This window comes from Blastomyces gilchristii (genome assembly GCF_000003855.2).
Source record: "Blastomyces gilchristii SLH14081 genomic scaffold supercont1.21, whole genome shotgun sequence".
In the NCBI taxonomy this organism is placed as follows: domain Eukaryota; kingdom Fungi; phylum Ascomycota; class Eurotiomycetes; order Onygenales; family Ajellomycetaceae; genus Blastomyces; species Blastomyces gilchristii.
This window is the reverse complement of record NW_003101662.1, coordinates 800,514-809,718: the sequence shown is the minus strand read 5'-3', so window position 1 is coordinate 809,718 and position 9,205 is coordinate 800,514.

The window sequence follows — 9,205 nt, the reverse complement described above, 5'->3', positions numbered from 1 at the left end:
TTATATTATTTCAGAAAATAAATAAAATAATAATAAATATAAATTAATATAATTAAAGAGAATTTTTGATTTTTTTTATATTAATATAATATTTATTAATTATATAAATTATTATTAAATTTTATTTATTATTTTTTCTTCTTATTTTATATATTAATTATAGTTATTAAATATTTAAATATTTAAATTATTAAATTAATTATACTTTAATTAATTAAATAAATAAATAAAATTTAAAATAAAATTTATATATATTAAATAATTATTTAATATTATATAAAAAATATATTTTTAAATATTATATTTATATTTATTTAATTTAAATCAGATTTTTAAAAAGTTTATACTATAATTTTATACTTTTTAAAATATATAATATTAATTAAAACTCTTTATTTTTATTATTAATATATAAAAATTAATAAAATAAATTAAGTAATAATAATATTATTATATTTAATATAAAATATTATTAATTAAATAAAATTATTTTAAAAAAAATATTATATAATATTATAAAAAAATAAAAATAAAAAAATTATAATTTATTTAATAATTTTATATATATATTATAAAAGATGTAAAGCTTGTGTAATTAAAAGATTACTAACTTGTGAAAAGTTATATTCAGTTTATAAAGGTTAAATTTCAATCTTTCACTGAGATTAGAATCTCATATAACTATACAGACTGTTAAGATAATAACAGAATAATTATTAACATTCTGTAATTAATTTATAGAGAATCTCTGTTAACAGAGTTTTTTCAGTTATAGTTTAAGTTCTAGAACTCTTCACTTCTTCTTCATTTCAAATGTTATTTTAAAATACTTTATCTATTAATCTGATATTATTTTATCTGAACAGTAAATATCTGAGTGTTTATTATTCTTATTAAGAGAATCAGCTTTATTAAGTTATTAAGTAGATTAAAGAGCTGATCTGATTATATCAGAAGCTGTATTCAAACCAGCTTTAAATTAAAAGAGTGTTTTAAAGTGTTTATTAATAAAGCTTTTAAAAGCTTCAGAAGAATATTCACTGACAGAGTATAAGTATAAAGAATTATTATTATTAACTGTAACTAACTCAGTGAAAAGAATATAAGATTGTGAATATATATATAAGTGAGATTGTATTGAATTCATTATCTTAATATTTATTTTTTAAATTCTTAATATTTATTTATTGAATTCTTATCAATATTATTCTCTTTTCTTACTTTTTTACAAATATAATACATTTTCTACAAGTCTCTTTTTTAAGTGAGCAGTAGTATTATTAATTATCAAGATCTTAAATATATTAATACTGATAGAATAAGATGATTTTAACTTCTAATAAGTGTATTAAATGAAGCAGTAGTTAAATAATAATTATATTAATAAGAAATTTTAAATTAACAGTAATTTTATATAAAATCAAGCTCGTATTTTGTGAAAGATGTAAAGCTTGTGTGATTAAAAGATTGCTAGCTTGTGAAAAGTTATATAATGAAAGAATTAGTAAGCCAGATCACATGACCTGATATATATATATATAAATTATTACTGAAAAAATCTTTAAAATTTTTTTTAATAATTAATTTTTTTAAATATTATATATTATTATTTTTTTATATTATTTAACTTAATTTTATATAAATATTTTTTCTTTTTATATATTAAAAATATTTTTAAAATAAAATAAAATTTTATTTAATTATATATTTTAATTTAATATATAAAATTTTATTAATATATATTTTTTATATATATATTTAATTATTAATTATTAATTACTTTTAATTTTAATTTTATATTTTATATATTTTTAAATAAATAATATTATATTTAAATTTAAAATATTATATATTAATAATTTATTTTATATAAATTTTTTTTATAATAAAAAAATAAATTAAACTTAAAATTTTTATTATAATATTAAAATACTTTTTAAATACTATTTTTTAATATTAATTTTAAAATTAGAAATTAAAAAAATAAAATAAATTATTTTTTACACTATGAAATTTAATAAAAAACAGAAAAAAACTAAAAAAAAGAAATAAAGAAAAAACAGAGAAATTATTTAAGAACTGATTAAGAATTAATTTTTAAATACTCAAGCTTTATAAGTTATAAAATAATTGTAATTAAAAAAATTAAAAACATTACAAATCTTTATATTATAATAGTAATCTACTCAATCAATTAGTAATTAATTGATAATTAATTAAGAATTAATTGAAAATTAATCTATTAATTTCCATCTTTACACAGTCTTTACAGAGAACTGCTACTCTCATGTCTCTGATTATTTTTTTCATTTCTTTCAAAAGTAACTGATAATCAGTTAGTAATCAATTCACAATCAATTAATTAACTTTCAAAGTATGATTTTCTATCTCACTGTTATCTTTGTATCAAGATAACTTTAATAATATTATCTTATTCTTTTCTCTCAGAGTGAACAGGTTCACTGTGATATTATTATAAAACTCTAAAGTATTTATTAATCAGTTAAGAATCATTATATAAAAATCAGTTAATAATTAATTTACAAATACTTACTAACAGTCTTATTAATCACTTTCTGCTTAACACAGTCTCTCTGCTGCTTCAGCACTCAGATTCTCTCATACATGTTAATATAATAATAAAAATTATTTATTAATAAGAATTAATGCTATAATTAATTAGTAATCAATCTAGAATCAATCTGAAGTTAATTCTTAAATTCAATAGAAATCTAGTATTGCTGTTCTCAATCTCTTACAGAATCTATTGAATATTGAGATATTAAAACTAGATTTAATATATCTCACTATGCAGAGATTAAAGGCTCAGTCAGATCTTGAAATATACTGATTTTATAGTTATTATATCTGTCAATTATATATTAAATACAGTTGCTGAGATATCTTTTTGTACTTTTCTATCAGAGATAAGTCAGATTGAGAGAGATAATATGAGAGTGAGACTTGACATTGATATCTAGATACACTGAAGACAGATCACAGAGATTACACTTCAGAAGTGACTGTTAATTATATACTTAATATTATCACTGAGATATCTTTTTACATTTTTCTGCTGAGAATGAGTCAGATTAGAAAGAGTGATATGAGAGTGAGACTTAGCACTGATGTTTTGAAACATCAAAGATGAACAGGGTTTTTGCAGAGATCATTTCTCAGATATCTTCATAACTACAGATCAAGAATCTTTCAAAATTGAGAAGATTGATGCATATGGCTAGGTCTCTTCACCTTACAATTTGTATGGCAATTTGGCCCGGGGTTGTGATGTGATAGAGGAGAATGAGGGATAATCCCACACAGAAGTTTTGAACAATGTCTGGTTCACATTTGGCTGGATAACTCCATCATCACACAGGGTATGCAGTCAGTGATGAGGTCAGAATGCTTGTATGATCGAGGGCTTTTCAATGAATCTATCGGCGGGTTCTTATTCGAAAAATCGAGCGAGTTCATAGTGAAGCAGTTGTTGTATAAGAATCTTTAATCTTACTTATTTTATTTATAATATACACTATATATTTATTCAAGAATGATTAAAAGATAGTATATAGCTGTTTTAACAGACTATATCTGATTGATTTCCTTCTCTTTATATTCAGATAATTCTGAATTTAGTCATTTTCTTGTAGCTGCTTGAGTTTCTGATAGAAAGTCTATTAAGTATTTAATTCCTGTCTCAGTTGAGAATAAGAATCTCATATTTAATTGATTTAGATCATACTTCTCTTTCAATCTGACTCTGAGACTATTGTATAATGCACAGTGTATTATAATATACTCAGAATTCTCATTTGTATTGCAGAATGAGCATTCTATTGAGTTAAATCTATCATCAAATCTTTGTATATAAGATTTGAAATAGCCATGTTCTAGTTTCAGCTGTATTATAGATGAGAATATTTTCTTTTTACATTTAATTGAACAAGATTTTCACTTGGATTTTGTTTCAAATCTTGAATAATGTATACTCTTCTTTTGTTTCTGCCAGCTTTTATTTCACTTGTCTAAACAAGATTCTTTTATTTTTCTCTTTATAAAAGATCAGAATATAATTTTTTGAATAGATCTGCTTAATTCTACACTCTTTTTTACAGCTGAATCAGCCAATTCATTGCCATGAATATTCATATAAGTAGGAACTCAGTGTAGATGAATTATCAGCTTTGATATTCTTCTCTTTTAAATTTTTAAAACAGAGTTTAAGATCAGTTCAAGATTCATTTGATCATTATAAATCTGACTATTTCTAAGTCTTTTTAAAGCAGCTTGACTATCAGAGAATACTTATGTCTCTTTCAAACTATTTCCTCTTTTATAAGATTTTATTTCTATGAGTTTGAAAGCTTTCACTATCATAAATAGTTCAGCATCAAAGACTTTAGATTCACAGCCTAGATTTCAGAAATCTGAGATGAAATTGATATTATCTTCAGTATAAGCAATGCCTGTGTCTAATCTATTCAAATTCTCATTTTTTGAGTCATCTGAATAAATCAGAATAGAGTCTTTTATATTAATTGTAGAAATTCTCTTCAAATACTGTTCATATTCTTTCTCTTTTGATAGTTCACTTATTTATAAGTCTATAAGAGATTCAAGCTTTTCTCTTCAGAGAGATAACTTCTCATGATTAACTTTTTCAACATTTAAAGAAGAAAATTAATTTTTAATCAGAGAGTATAGTCTGTACAGTTGAGAAGAAATTTTCTTTGAAGAATTATTTTTATTTCAATCAAGAAATCTATTTCAATCCAGTTCATTTCCAGAGTTAAATGATAAAAATAAAGAAGAGACTCTTTCTCTGATTATATAATTTGAGCTTATCTTTATAACTTTCAGAGCATAGTTTATACAGGCCTTTTCAAATCTAATAGCAGAAGAAGGAATTGAAGCTTCAATTTTCATTGCTTTAATAGAAGATGATTTGAATGCTTTTAGAATTCTTCTCAAGACTCTGTTTTATAGACTTTGAAAGACAGTGAAATTCTCTTGATTATTTCATCAAACTTAAACTTCATAATCAGCTACTGATGTAATACAGGCTATATATAACTGTCTTATAGCCTGAAAGAATAGACCTCTCTCTGTATTTAATAGTCTGATTATGTTGTTTAATAGTCTTTCTGCCTTGATAGTTCTTTGTTGAATGTGATATTTAAAATTCAACTTAGAGTTTAATTATACTTCTAATTATTTAACATTTACACTGAATTTAATCTCTCTATTTAAAAGAGTTAGAGATAGTTCTTTCTTATTGAATCTAGAAAAGAAATGAATTAACTCAGTTTTATTCATATTAAATTGAATTTAATTGATATCTGCTTTAACAAAGATTTTCTTTGCAGCTTCTTTAATCACTTTCAAATTCTCTTTAATATTTTTTAAGCTGTAGACTAGATCAATATTATTCATATAACTCAGAGATTGCACTATTCTTATATTTCTATTTTTTAATAGATATACAGTGTATATTGTAAATAAAATGAGTGAGATTGAAGATTCTTATAATACTTCTATTTTTATCTCAGTCTTATCTTATTTCATTTCATCAAAGAAAAGTTGTATAATTCTTTTAGATATAAAATAGTTAATTCATTTTATTAGAGAAAGTGACAGTTTTAACATCTTCAATGTCTGAATTAACTTTGACTTTGAAATATAATCAAATGCTTCTTTTATATCAATAAAAACTGCAGTTGAGACCAGATCTTCATACTTTACTATTTAAATATTATAAATAACTAAGAGAACAGTGTTAATAGCAGAATACTGTTTTTTATCTCTTATTTATTCACTGAATAAAAGAGAATTACTGATAGAGCTTATAAAAGATAATTAAGTAGCTATTATCTTTTCTAAAACCTTTTCTAGATAGTTCAATAGAGATATTACTCTATATAACTTAGAAATTAAAGTTTTTCTATTAAATTTTATAAGAATCACTTCAGTGACTTCTCTTCAGCATTCAGAATGATATTCATTTTTCAAGAGATTGAAAAAGAGCTTAAAATATTCATTCTTTAAGTAGAAGTATATATTTTGAATAATTAAGTAATTAATTAAATCAGGCCCTGCAGCAGTCTTAACTGAACTTGAGAAGATAGCTGACTCTAATTCATCTTGAGTAAGATCAGGTCATTTCCAGTCATTTTCATTAATATAGTTGAGAAGTGATATATTCTCTTTCTCTGAATCTGAATCTGATGAGTTTTGAAAGAGAGTTCTTATAAAAGCTTGACATTTTTTCTTAAAAGAGTTTGCTGTATATGATTCATTTTAAAACTCATATTCTAAGGTTGAAAGTTTTGCTACACTTCTTGTTTTAGTATAGTTAAAAGCTTTAAAAACTTCTTTTTCTTATACTTCTTCAAGAAATTTATTTTAGCAGTCTGTTTTAGCTTTTTTAATATCTGAAAAATATTCATTTCTGACAGTTTTGAACTCTTTATCAGAAATTATATCATTCTTTTAATCTCTTCTAACAGTAGTCAATTGTTTTCTTTTAGATATGATATTCTTATTTTATCAAGATTTTGAATACTCAGAAGACTTTCTCTTTGAAATATTGTCTTTAATACTTACTAGAATAATAGATGTAATAAGCTTCACTTTATTCTTAAGCATTTCATTTGAGATATCTTGATCAGAATTTCAATACAGCTCACTCTATCTTTCATATTTTAACAGTTTTATGCTTTCTTCAACTGTCTTTCAGTCAGCTTTTTCAAAGTTAAACTGATTAGAGAGAAGAGAGTTTTCACTCATTTATTTCTCACTCAGTTCAATATTAAATTGAATAATCTCATAATCTGATTCTGATGTCTCATTTAAATTAATAAATCAGTTTACAAGTCTTTTTTCTATTAGATTTTATGATATGAAGATTAGATCTATAATAGATTTCTGTTTCATGTCTTTTCTAAAGAATGTTTATTAATCAGACTTATTAACTAAATCTATTGAATACTTAAAGATTTATTTAATCAGATTATCAGCTCTTACTACTCTTTTACATTCTGAATTTCATCAGAGATAATATGCATTGAAATCTTCTATAATTATAGAGTTTCTTGATAAAGTTATATTCAGAAATTCTCTATTAATTATTCAGATATTATTATTTTTCTTCAATGACTTTTCATTATAGATATTTATAAGCTGTATAGTATCAAACTCATTCTCTTTATCTATAATATTATTCATCAGAATATCAGAGTCAGACATGATATTAAATCTTAAATTAAATTAATATCTTGATCTCTTTCTTTCATAGATCACTACTCTTGACTTTATCTCAGACTTTTAAGATAAAAAGCAGTAGTAGCTTGAATAAGAAATGACATATTTTTACTCAGCATTAAAATTCAGCTTCTGAAGCAGTATAAAATTAACTTTTTATTCAAATGTAATTTGAAGATAAGAATAAATACAATTTAAGTTTCTATTCACATTATTTTGAATAAATGTGATTTTTAAAGAGTTTTTAAACTTTTTTTATTGTTTTTATTGTATATTCATACTAAAAGAGAGTAGAGTAGAATCTAATCACTATCATCAGATAGTAGATTATAACTATTCTGAAAAGTAGAAATCTCAACTGCTTATATTATATCTAGTTTATTATCAGAGTCATTTCTCAATTCTCTAATCTTAACAGAAGTTTGAGAATTCAAATTCTATTTACATTTAGCTGAAGAATTGAAGTTTGAAGATTTAGATAGTTGAGAGTTTCTTCTTTTTAAGCTTACAGTTATGAGTTTACTAACTTGACTATTCTCTTCAGTTCTAGATTTACTTTGAGCTTCATCTTTTCTTCAGTTCTTTTGAGTTCTTGAAGTAAACATACATTCTTTTGAGCTAGATGCATGTTTTTCTTTGCAATTAGAGCATTTAAGCAGAGTATATTAACATATTTCATCTCTTTTTGAGCATGTTTCATATTTATACTCACTAGTTTTGTAATCTCTAGTACAGAATGCATATTTTAAGTCTCTGAAATAGAAGATTGCAAAGTGTTCATATCTTTGATAGTTTGAACACTGTGTTTGAGCTTTGAGATTCATTCTTGAGTCTTTGTATTTATGAACTCTTATTTTCAAACCTGCTACTCTTACTTCAGAGATCTTTAACTATTTAAGTGTTTTTATATATACTAGAACAGAGGCATTTCTTCTGCTTTATCTGAACTTAATTGAATTTAGTTATACAGACTCTTTTCTCAGTTGAATAGAGTTATATTCTTCTAATTCATTTTTGAGAAGTAGTATTCCTTCTTCACAGTCAAAAATTTCAACTGAAATATTATAAAGAATGAATTTATCTCACTTTTCATCTCTCTCAGATAGAATTGTTGTGTTTAACAAAGATTCTACTGCTGATTTTCAGAGATTCTCATTCTGAATAAGAAATTCTACACTGAATTCAGACATTGTAGTCAGAATAATAGAGTTTTTAAAGAAGAATGACTCAATTGAAGCTGTAACTAGTTTTTAAACTTTAATATCAGTCATTAACTGAGAAAAGAACTGCTGATTAATTTCATTTCTGATTCTGAAAATGAGATTTAAGTTTAGCTTGTTTCTTTGCAAGATATTCTGATTTAAGACTTTGAGAATAAGTCTTCTATTTCTGAAGATTTGAAAGTTTTTCTTCTTTTATATTTTTTTCTTCACTTTTCTATCAATAGAAGTATGAGCATTATTCTTCTCAGTTTTCTCAGGATTTTGAGCATATTTTAAGATAGCAGATTTAGAGACAGCAGATTCAGCTGTTTAAGCATATGTTTTCTTCTGATTTAAAGAAGAAGAAGAAGTAGAAAAGAAGAAAGAAGAGTAAGATAAGAAGTCAGTAATTGTACTAGAAATTTTCAATATTTTTTGAACTGTGTTTGAAATTTCAAGTTTGAACTTGATCATCTTCTGTAGTTGTCTAGTCTGAGTATGAAGAATTAACAGAACTTCTTCATTTATCTTACTCAGACACTGCTTTCTAAGAATCTTACTTACTTTTTCAAGTTTCTGTATTTCAAGAACTTATTATTTCTCTATTTCTTCTTTCTTTCTTCTCTTCAGAATTTCAATCTTAGAAATAGTATTTGAGAAAGCATCTTTTTTTCACATCAACTGAGTGTATTTTTGAACTTATTATTCTTACTCAATGAAAAGTTGATCAGACTATTTCA